The 12,454-nt window shown below is 39.8% G+C and overlaps 1 protein-coding gene and 1 pseudogene across 1 annotated transcript in view; one reads left to right on the top strand and one right to left on the bottom strand.

Annotated features, from left to right (window-relative positions):
• Window positions 1-12,454, bottom strand: part of LOC138029058 (putative helicase mov-10-B.1) — a 222,651-nt gene that overhangs the window by 184,428 nt on the left and 25,769 nt on the right. The window lies entirely within an intron of this gene.
• The window catches only part of LOC138037567 (uncharacterized), a 17,288-nt pseudogene continuing 7,547 nt past the window's right edge, over window positions 2,714-12,454 (top strand).

The raw sequence follows: 12,454 nt of genomic DNA, 5'->3' as shown, positions 1-12,454 counted from the left end.
TGGGCAGCAAGTGGAGGAAGAGTTTGAGAGGGGCCGCTGGGCAGCAACTGGAGGAAGAGTCAGAGGCGGGCCGCTGGGCAGCAACTGGAGGAAGAGTCTGAGGTGGCCTGCTGGGCAGCAAGTGGAGGAAGAGTCCGAGGCGGGCCGCTGGGCAGCAAGTAGAGGAAGAGTCCGAGGCGGGCCGCTGGGCAGCAAGTGGAGGAAGAGTCCGAGGCGGGCCGCTGGGCATTAACTGGAGGAAGAGTCCGAGGCGGGCCGCTGGGCAGCAAGAGGAGGAAGAGTCCGAGGCGGGCTGCTGGGCATTAACTGGAGGAAGAGTCCGAGGCAGGCCGCTGGGCAGCAAGTGAAGGAAGAGTCCGAGTCGGGCCGCTGGGCAGCAACTGGAAGCAAGCAAGCAAGTCCTTTTCTTCCGTCCCTGCGAAAAAAAAATTGTCCTTATTCAAATTTGAATACGAATGTTGTAATAAAAAAAGCGGATTTGCGTTTTGCTTTCCAATCAACTTTCATTTGTTGTGGTGCTTTAGTTCGAAACAGTTTGGATTAGCCAGCCTTATTTACAGCGGCCTTTTAAGGGGAGGAGATCAATCATATGCGCAAACATAAATAGGGACTCTCTTCATTCTAGCGTCGCCCAGCAAAAACTCAGGTTATTTGTCAAAACCTAAATATTTTCTTTCCATTGCTTTTGTATTCTTATAGCTAGAATCATTTGCGCCTTTTATCCCTAAGAAACAATATTTTGGTAGATATTTCTATAGTACGATTCCTGGACAGAGGTTCCGGCGCATTGTCACTATAAAACCTATAACGTTTCAAAACGTCTTTAGTTCTCAACTACTTGATTATAATTTTTTCACGTCACCACACGTTCTTTCAACGCTTGGGTTTAATGCTTAAGTGATTCTGGCTTATTTGAAACCTTGATTTTTGATTTATTGGGATCACACCACTGCTAATCGGATGAAATTACTCCTTGATGTGTAGAGTTATGATAGTAAGCTACGTAAAAGCATTGATTAGCTAGGGCTGTTTACTTTCGTTCCCTTTGTGGTTCTGGTCAAATAAACGGAAGACGCTCTTTCCGTTTTGTTTGTTAATTCAGTCGAGGAACCTCCCCGCTTTGGCAGTGTTTTATTTTTTTGCTGTTCGCGATAACTTGGCATATGATTTAAAAAAGGCACGGCAGCTTGAAGCTCAAGAAAACCCCACATTCCTGCCTGTCTCACAATTTAATGCTTTGTCATACTTGATAAAGATACACTTTCTTTTTATAAGAATCAAGGCTGAAATTTGCGAAATTTGAAGAATATTTTAAGAATAAAGCCGAGGCTGAGATTTTGAAAAGGATAGATATAATTTTGTATGTTGAAACATCTGTAAATACAATACAATTTTGTTTTTAACTTAACCGTATAAAATTATTCCTTTCTCTGAACGGCGAAACTAGCCAACAAAACGAAACAACCTGCGCTAGCTATAACAAAATGTTCAACGCTAATGACAGTTCGATGAACGGTACATGTAATACATACGTACAGTAGTCAGCACAAAAGACATTAACTAAACCGCTAAAAAGTTTTATGACTAATTCTTTCTTTTTAAGTAACAAAACCTAGCGAAAACAGATCTAGATACCAAACACTTGTAATTGATACCCCAATAAATTCAAAAACGGAAATGTCATAAGCTATAGTTTAAGAATAATACAAGAATATTATCAGCCTAAAATCGGCAGAAAAATAAGAATATTCAGCCTAGGGCGGGAAAAAAGAGTGTAACCCGAGGGCTGATTGGAAAGAGACAATCGAAAAGGACAAAAAATTACATATAACTCAATAACTATTTTTACGAAATAGACGGCACCAGCTCATTGTGAAAGTGTCAGCTATTGATAAATAATTTAAGAATAAAAACTGTTTACTCAATTTCGAGTTGTAGAAAGTGTAACTTACCACGATGAATGTCAAGTATCGAGATCGAAAGACACTATCGAGTTCCTTATTTGATTCCTCGAGCAATTTCTCAGTGGTGCTAAATGTACCCAGAGCTTTCCGACAAAATTTAAATTGGGGACAATTTAGAATTTCTTCCATAGTATCGTAATGAATTCGAAATCATTTTAATTAAAAGTTGTGTTGCATGCTATCATCTTGTGCCTTCCATTAAGCCCGGTTTTCACAAGCAACGCAACCACAAGCGCAAGCATAAGAGCGCTTACTTCATCGTGAAAACGGGGTTGACGCAAGAATAAGCACAAACGCCAGCACAAGCATAAGGATCATTTTTTTTCCTTTTTCTTGTGCATGCGCTTATGCTTGCGCTCGCTGGCGTCGAAAACGAAACGCAGCATAAGCACAAGGAAATTTGCTACGTATGACCAATTAAAGCACTCCTTCCAGATTTTCCGCGTGTGAGCATTTGAACAAAATGGCGGATGCCGTGGTTGTTATTTAATGCTTATGTCAACGTTCGTTTTCACTAGTGTACGCCAGTAAAAACAAGGCCTAACAATGTAAATGACTTTTTCAAAGTTAGTATCAAATAATGTGCCGCTCAACTCGATACTTCAACATCCCCACCCCCCTTCCGAGCATTTGAAATTCCCGCACTTAATAAAACAAACAGAATCGCATTTCGCTTTCCATTCAACTTTTATTTTTCGTGTTGATTTGGTTTGAAGCATTTTGTATTGGCCAGTCATAATCACAGAAATCTTTTACAAATATGAGATCAGTATTAATCATGTGGGCCAAACATTAGTCACCGGCAATGGCGTATAAACAAATTTTGATAACGACTTTCTTCATGTTAGCGTGGTCAAGCAAAAACTCAGGTAATTTGTTAATTTCTATTGCTAGAATCACTTTTGCCTGTCATCTTTATGAAATAATATTTTGGTAGAGGTTGCCCGTTTACCGAGTTAGGATTTCGAGTTGGATCTCGAGTTGGATTTTCGAGTTTGTTTTTGGAGCTGGATTTTTTAGTTGGATTTTCGAGTTGGATTTCGAACAACAAGAACAGACGGGACAAAAAGGTTTCGCAAAAAAAGTGCCAGATTGTTCGAAAGATCCGTTTAAACCAGGAATCTCATTTCTCTAGTTTCATGACTCTTCCCTTAGTATCGCCTGCGAATAATACCACAAGGAAAGCACTGGCTCCCGTCTTATCAACGAAGTTAAGCCCTGTCGGCCAGGGTTTGTGCTTTGATGGGTAACCAACTGAAAACGCGGTACTGTGGGTGATTCTTTTTTATTTTTACTTTTTCATAAAAATTCAGTTTCTTATTTTTTCATTCTGCTGGTTTCTTTTTGACTCGACTAAGGCCGAGTATATATGCTGGATAACGAAATTAAACTGTCTTATTATATTGTCTTCCTAACTAACAAATGAAAGCTAACCGCAGAGTGGACTTTTAAGTTGGATTCTAATTCGTTGGCCAAGAAATACCCGGTTAAGCAATTTGTACCAAGCCACTGAATGTCCAACATTGTCACACATGTACGAGTTGCAATAGCAGCTAAAGTACAGAGAACCAATACCAGCAACTAATGAGATCAATATGGAGGATCACGACAATGGTCTTTCCTGAACAAAGCCATGTGAAGTGGCAGATACTTTACGCTAACAGGAGGGAGCGTTGGGATTTTCGGTTTCGGCCATTGTTTAGGGCGGTTTTTCGGTTTTTGTGTCTGTTACGGTTTTGTATTTTTCCTTATTTTAGCATTTGGTCTTCGGCCAAAATACAAGCGGTTTTTCGGATATGGTATCCAACGGAGTTTTCGGTTTTGCCTGTTTGGTTTCTGGTTTCTGGTTTCCTCAACCACGAGGGCGTGCCGCGGGAGCCAAACGCAGACGTCACGATTGAGAGGAAGGCGTAACAAACCTCAACCTCTATGGTCGTGTGCCTTTGATCTGGGACTTTGACCTTGCTTGTCACTAAAGGTCAGGTTGCGAGATATGGCTGCCAACGTGTTCAATTCAATTCAATTCAATTCAATTCAATTTATTTCCTCTTGATGCAGTTACTTAGTTTAATTACATACATTTGTAGTTAGTTGCTGACGATGTTACTATTGTATTAAGTAAAAGAGCTTGAGCATGGTGGCCAAATAAACCATTCGGTTTCTTAGTTGGCCCCATGTTACCTATTGATGTTACATTTGATACAGGCGAGGAAATAGAAAGAGGTCGGAGACAAAAAACATCATTAAAAATAATAATTGTAGTAAAGTAAGATATAGCAGAGGTTCAGAGGACAAGTCAAGAGATAATACTTAAATTCAAGAGACAGGTTTCTTTGAATATTGCTCTAGGAGTAAGAAATTTTTGATAGTTTTAGAAAAAGTGTGCACATTCAGATCTTTAAGATTTTGTGGGATAGACTTCCAAAGATCAATAGCTTTAAATGAAATCATTTGTTTGCCAGTGTTCGTCCTTATACGTGGCTTATATAAATTTTTTTGGGCTGCATGTCTAGTATTGTAGCTATGCACTTCGTTAGCATACTGGAAAGTGTTGCGAAATACATCAGGTAGTAGACCTTTGTGCCAGAAGTTGGCCTTTTTTAAGACGTGTAAAGAATAAATGTTATATACGGTGAGCATGTCTAGCAAGTTCAGCAATGGGAGAGCACTCTCAGTATCTTTACCACGTATATTTGCGAAGAATATTAATCGAGCAACATGCTTTTGCTTAACCTGAACTTTCTGCAAGGAGGAGATATAGGTGCTGCCCCATGCCAAAATTGCGTATGCTATATAAGGATAAATGAGGTTATAATAAATTTGCTTAAGTTACTTTGTAGATAAGTAATGTCTTAGCTTTGATATAATGCCGATATTCCTCGAGATTTGAGAGCAGAATTGCGAAATATGATACCTCCACGAGACACAGTCATCAATCATTACCCCTAGATACTTAATATGATTTTTACGGACTAAAGGATGGCTCGTTCCATTGCTATTTCTAATTTGAATACGTACAGGCATATCTTTCTTCCTGGTAGACTTAATTATCATGAAGTTAGTTTTTGACATATTTATCGACAATTTATTTACATCGCACTATTCTTTCACCTTTTCAAGTTCAGAATTCATTAGAGCTTCAAGAGTTTTTAGGTTGCTTGCCGAGGCGAATATGTTGGTATCCTCAGCAAAAATTTTAAAGCTTAATTTATCAGAGCAGTTCGGCAAGTCATTGATGTAAATAAGAAACAGCAGAGGTCCTAGTGTGCTCCCCTGTGGAATTCCACAGGTCATAGTTTGCATGGGCGATTTTATATCTCCAAGTGCAGTGTACTGCTTCCTGTTTCTTAGGTAGCTATTGAACCATCTCAAGGGAAGGCCTCTAACGCCATATGATTCTAACTTCTTGAGTAATATTTCATGATTTACAGTGTCAAATGCCTTCGAGAAATCCAAAAAAATACCACAGGTGTATAGGTTGTTATCAATGGCCTTCCTTAGAGTGTCAGTAAGTTCAGCTTCAAAGGAAGAAAGTCAAGAAGCAATTGTGGACTGTGTCGCCTTTTTTTATGAAGAGGGGAAAAAATGGTAGAATTTCAGAGAGAAAAACAAGTTCAGGTGCAAAGTGAAAAAGTAAGAGAGAAGCCTGCAGAAGCTAAAGAACGGTGTTTGGTAAGTCAATGGAATCAATATAATGATTTACATTACAATGAAAGGACTGAAAGCCTAATCGATCATGAAAAATCCTTGTTGATCAGTCGTAATTGCATCATCGTTCCCAGGGTCTCAATTTACAAAGAGGTAATTACTGAGAACGAGGTTGTCGTAATTGACCCTATCTAGCCGTCAAATATCTGATAATTCACATAGGAAGACTTAATTGCACCGAGAATACGCGGCATCTAAAGTGAATATGTCGAATCGTTTGGTGCACCTGTGGAGGAGAGCGTGAAACGCGCTATACACTGTGGTACCCTAAGCCCAACACCAATGTGTCTCTTCAAAATGTAACGTTGGTGACACCTTTACCTGCGGCCAACCTTTCTTCACTTGACTGTTAAATATCGCGCAACTGGGCCTCATCATATAGTGCAGCAGCAAGACAAAGGACAGTGCGGCAAGAGACACCAATGGCTAAGCATGGGACATTGCCAACATTTCTTTATCAACGCCACCTCGAAGTTGGTGATAAAGTGCATATGAACTTCAGGCAAGGTGGAGATCCAAACAAGGGTGAAGAGGAAGAAGCCAGTGAAAGCATTGACGAAGATGTTGACATCAGTACCGATGACACCAATTTACAAGGCCAGCAGGATGAGCTAGGGGCATCTCCAAATTTTCCGTTTGGAGGAAGGTCACGATATGGAAGGGCAGCGAGTTCAATAATCGACTCCTGCTTTAAAAAGTCAAGTCAAGTACTTTTTTCTTAAAACGTCACACTAAGTTTCCGAAGACCACAAAAAAGGTAACAATTAAACTGTGCAATTGCATGTTAGACCATTTTGCGGTCAAGACAGGTCGTAGGTGACTGATTGCCGCAAGATTTCAATCGAATCTCTGAATCAACGCCTAGCTTCTCAAAATTCTCGATTTCCGATGGTAGTTTTCAGAGCTATAGGATAGCTTTTTGCGTTTGCGAAATCCCTAATTTAAACAGACACTAGAAGTTATGCCTCATTTACAAATAGCATCTACATACAGTGATGAAATTAACATAGTTTAGTCTGTATCCTCCAGTGCCACTAATGTATCAGATCGATTAAGGTTTTGAAAATCCGGGTCTGTAAACTTTCGGTTTTGATGGTTTTGTTTGTTTTGTACTCTTTTTTCGGTTTTAGTCTAAATCATAAGTTATTTCGGTTTTTTGGTTTTGGGTGAAAATTTTTCGGTTTCTTATAGACCCCAATGCCCCCTCCAACAGTCAACAGACTTGCGCGTGTTAGATATAAATCTGTACTAGAATCGTATGCTGCCAGCTAGACATGACTAGAGCACATAGCCAGCAATGGAGGTCAAAATCCTAGGCATCGAGATCAGAAGATTAAATGCTGGATATAAAAAAATACAAGAAACACATTCTCTGCGACACCAAACGCTCTCTAAAACTAAGCTAATAGCTTTACAACCAAAGTTTCAGTAGTCTCTGGCGACTCTAGACAAAGATATATATTCGTGACAACAAACAACACATCTTGCAATAATATCAAAAAGCCGAGCCCAGTGTCACATATATAATGCAAGCTATATCCATCTTAACGGAAAATGTTAGAGTTTGTCCTTCCAGAGCAAATTTTCCTGGAGAGCTAAATGATATCTTGCAAATATAAATGAGCCCAGAGCGAGCAGCACGGGAAAAACGCATCACTAAACAAAGAGGTATTAAACTCAACGGGAAACGCGCGCGGGTTCACGCAGACCCATAACATCTATACAATTGCAGGTGGCTACAATGCTATGGCTCTTTTTAAGAAAAAAAAAAGCCTCTAAATATAACGGTATATTGTGCCTGTCAGAAACCAATCAGAGGCAAAGTAGTTCAGAGGATTGAATACATAAAGAAAGGCAAATGAACAACGTCACGAACGACGTATACAAAACATGGACCCCAGGTCCATGGACCACCCCTCTGGACCCAGTCCATGGACCCCTTCAAGGACCCTGCTCATGGACTACCCTTGTGGACCACCCCTAATTTTGTAAAGTTACATGCAGAAAAATAGGGAGTTTAAGCAAAGACGAGGGCTACGGCAACGAAAGCGTCAGTCCAAAATATAAGTTAGCGCTATTGCAAGTATTTTGTGATTATTCCATCTTGTTCACCTTGTACAGTACAGGCAAACTATCCTGTAACTGAATAGGTACGAACGGTTTTAAAGTGAAAACAGAAAATGAATGTTTCATTGTTATATGCACACGTTGTCGTCAAAACCTAATATTTGGTGATTTCACGTTGTTGTTTTGTGGAATACGGCAGAGAAATGCACGGAAATTCGAGTTGCACGTGCGGCACAAATATTTTTTCTTTTTTACCATTAATATTCTTGCTTTGTGGCGTTGCCGCCGTAGCCGTCGTCTTTGCTTAAACTCCCTAATCTGAAGACGAAAGAGGGAAGTGATCCTCGCACTTGTCTGGACGATTTAAGGAATAATGTCTCTTATACACCCCAGAAAAATTCAGTTGGCTTCAACGCAGGTAAAATTGGGCTCCTGCTCCTACTGAATTCAAACCTATGACCGCTGCGATGCTGGTGCAATCCGCTTAGACTACTCTACCAACTGAGCTATGAAGCCACTCAGTTTGGGGCAGGATAATTCGTTGGGCTCATTAAAAATTATTTGTTCCGGTGAAGGACTCGATCAATAGAATAAATGTATTTTTGAAGTGCAGGTTATAGACAAATCCCTTTGGAGCTATCAAAGAGGTGGTATGAGTATCTATAAGAGATAGTTTATTAAATAAGTAGCCCATAATGAACAACAGCTCTATAGATCGTTTTCACGGGACGTCATCATTTTTTAAAATCCAAAACTAAAGAGCCACGAAAGTTTTTATCCTCATCAGGCATAAGAGGCGGTAAATTTGTATCCATTTGCAATTTTAAAGCTCAATAGCGTGCTTCGTTTGGAAACCAGAGCATTTTGAATTTCTGAGTTATAGCGGTGCGTGACATGAGGCGACGATCGAGTTTATTGAGAAATATATATTTATCTCATGGTTTTGAGCCTTTTTAGAATTTAAAGCATTAGGAAAAGTGCTTAGGTAAATAGCTGTCTGTTCAGTACAGATGATCACTCGCCTAGATAGCCAAAGTAAGTAACAGATGTTGACACTATTTTCCGGCCGCCATATTGGTGCACCACAGATGTGCACCAACATGGCGTTTTCATACTGGGCTCTGTAAATTTCTGTGAAACATTTCGACGAATATCTGAAGTTTGGGGAAACGCACAGGCCTAAAACTTGGCGAAGTTTCTTCTTCATTTATCTTCTACAACATCACGAAATCTTGACTTTTTCCACTGGATGGTTTTCGATTTATTTTTTTATTGCGTGACAGTGAAAACGATCTATATTCCTGTCATGGCGTTTTCACAGTCTGCGATTTACTTTTGGATTGAATTTCCCGAGAATGAAATTCACACTTGAGCTCAAAGACAAATCACAAAAAAACTAACTTGTTGTTCGCTCCTAGTCATGGGCTTCTGTTTCATTTGTCCATATAAGTCTCTCTTTCATTCGAAGAATTTTTTGTTTGTAACTTCACAAATTGAGGGGTGATCCATAGGAGTGGTCCATGGAGCTGGGGTCAATGTTTTGTATACGTTCTGTCGCGAACGTAGGAGTCGCGTAAGCCGGTCAAAGAACTTCCAACTCGAAATCCAACTGGAAAACCCAACTCGAAATCCAACTTGAAAATTCAAAATCCTAACTCCGAAAAATAGTCTGTCTCACAGGCTTTGTAGATATTCTTTCTACGGTGTGAGTCTTGGACAAAGATTCCAGCTACTTGACCGCCGAAGTGATATGCATAGAACTCAGTAATTTTAACGAAATAGACGGCACCAGCTCAGTGTGGAAGTGTCACCTATTGATAAATTAGGAGAAAAAACTGTTCACTTAATTTCGAGTTGTGGAAACTGTATAACTTACCACCGACGACGGTTGTCAAGTATCGAGATGGAAAGAGACTAAGCAAATGCTAAGCTATTTTTTACACGTCATACGATAATTCTTTTAAGACAATGATCGAGTTCCTTATGTGATTCCTCGAGCAATTTCTCAGTAGCGCTAAATTTACCGGCAGAACGTTGTGACAAAATTGAAATTGAGGACAATTTAAACATTTTTTCAATAGCATCGTTATTAATTCGAAATCACTTTAATTAAAAGTTGTGTTAACATGCTATCATCTTGTGCGTTTTGTAACGTTGCAAGTGACTTTTTCAAAGTAAGTATCAAATGAAAGGATTTTTGCCTCTTCTTTTTCGCAAGGAGAAGTTGAATTTCTGTGTGTTTGGGAATGGTTTAAGAAAAATATGCAGTCTTTCAATTTCCTTCTCTTTTGCAGCACGCTCGAAGTCAAACTCTGAATATAGAAATCAGGGTTTTCGTGGTAATGAAAAACTGTACACGGAGGTAAAACTTAAATAATACATCAGTGTTATTGCCAAGTCGTTCGATGACCGCTCGTTTATGAATACGCAACGATGATTCAAGATAAACCATATTTAAAATAGTTTTGCATTCCTTGCCGGTCTAACGGTCCCAGTGAGAAATAAAAATTTGAGGTCGAACTTCACTCTTGACAAGTGGCCATGGTTGTGATTAGTAACGCACTGATTCCCATACTTTAAGGAACCTGTTGTTTGATTGATGATTGAAGGTATGTATTACCTGTTTAGTGTCCAAAATGGCAAGATCATTCACTTGACAAGTTATAGCTGTGGGTAGTTACCATAGCAACACCACGGTGTCTTAAAGAAAGCCTTTGTTGGTTTTATGTTCCTGTAACTTTTAAGGAATTTGTTTAGCCACGTTTTCATTTGTTAGATTAGCGTAGCGTAGAGACGGGCATTGTGACGATCACTATGCCGTATGCTTCACTGTAAAGTGCGCTAGCTTGCTGGAGTCGGTTGGATACCTGAGGGTCGCGGTTTCTTTACCTTTTTTTAACTTCGTTTTTTCCCCTTTTATCACGTGTTATGAAATACAGGACTTTAAATAGATATTATTTGAAGGCGTAGTTTTACACATCCTCGGAGACCCAGGGGCAGTTAGTCGGGTCGTCTCGATCTTACAGTAAACTTTCACCGCGGACATTTTATCGACCCGACTAACTGCCCCTGGGTCTCCGAGGATGAGTTTTACACAATATGCCTCAAAACGCATCCGAGCAAAATTCGTTAAAAACTTACAAAAAAAAAAAACTGGTAAAAGAACTATGAATTCAGAGTTTGTTAAAAATTTTCTCAAGCTTAACGTAATTTCAAAGTAATTTTCCCGAGGAAGATCTTACAAGACGTCAAAAGCCCTCATTGGTGACGTTGTTGCTAGGTCATTTGGTCGTTAATTTGTCTTTAGGGAGCTTAATTAAGCACGCGCGTTTTTGAGACGCGGACGGCAACCGGAAGAGAACATTTCGCGTGCCAGGACAATGGTGTCTCCTAGATTTTCATACTAATCATCTCTAATGGAGAGAAGATACTTACCACTATAAATGTGGTTGAGTGAAGACAATTGAAAGGGAAAACAGGTCACTTCCGGTTGTTGCCTTCCGCGTCTCAAAAACGCGCGTGCTTAAGGTCCCTTTTGATCGTTGAGCAGAATCTGGCCGAGGTCTGGGACACAGTATGTTGCCAAGGTAACATAATTGCAAATCTCATATTGTGTAACAAATCTAACAGAATCTTTCTACAATGAATCAAACATTTCTGATACGAATTAGGTGTCTCTTTCTTCATATATTTGAATAAAAAGTTGTTGAGTGTATGACGTCGTCACTTTAGCTCTTTTAGTACTTTTGTTCTAAAAAAGGCATTGAACAGCATTTAAGTGACTTCCTACTCTGAAACGGTAAACCTGCTTTGAGAAAATTGTATAATATTTTATACAATGGTCCTTCCTCTTCGCATAGCAATACACATTTTTGCTCTCATTAACAATTTCAGGTTCCAAAGTCACGGAAGTATTTGTGTCTCTTCATGGAAATGACTGCAAAACTTGTGGCAGTCCAAGTCTCCCTTGTAAGTCCATTGCCCTTGCCGTTCATCACGTGGACTATGGCGGGTACATTTATCTGGATGGACGTGGGACCAAGGAATGCCCATATAGCTGTAAAGCCGATCGCAATATTCCCATTGATCATCGAGGTATTTATATCAACAAAAGTTTGACTATTGAGGGTTTATACTCCACTACACACGTTTTATGCCCTGAAGGATTTCATTTTCAAAAGACAAATGATGAGCAGGAGACATTCAGGTTAGAGCTGTCAGGAATCGATTTTCAACAAACGCCAATTAGTTGTGACGACTGTCAACACGTCCTAATCCACAACTGTTCTTTCCATGATGCTTTAAGTGCCTTAAAAAAAAATCCCGCTGTTGCTTGTCTATCACTGCAAAAATCAATGGATATTTAAGGATTGTAAACTCTTATTTCAAGAACAATATAGCTGGCGCCGGCGGATCGCTTTATGCCAATAGCAAACATGGATTTCTAACAATCGACCTCGCCAATGTTACATTCAGCGAATGTACAGCCCGGATTGGATGCGCAATATCAATTGGAAGAACGCCTGGAGTCTCACCGCGTAGACAGTGGGGTCCGCACAGGTTATATTTTGGCGTCAGGAATGTAACTATTAAACAGTGGAGAGGATATCGTTACAAAAAAAAATGCATTGATGTAGATGTTTTACTGGATGGTGGAATTGTGACACTAGAGGAGTCCAGGTTTACGAAGAAAACCCAAAGAAGAGGCGCCGGAG

The sequence above is a fragment of the Montipora capricornis genome, chromosome 2 (assembly GCF_036669925.1).
Source record: "Montipora capricornis isolate CH-2021 chromosome 2, ASM3666992v2, whole genome shotgun sequence".
NCBI classification, from domain to species: Eukaryota; Metazoa; Cnidaria; class Anthozoa; order Scleractinia; family Acroporidae; genus Montipora; species Montipora capricornis.
The sequence above is the reverse complement of the archived record's forward strand: the minus strand, read 5'-3'. Positions and strand labels throughout refer to the sequence as shown.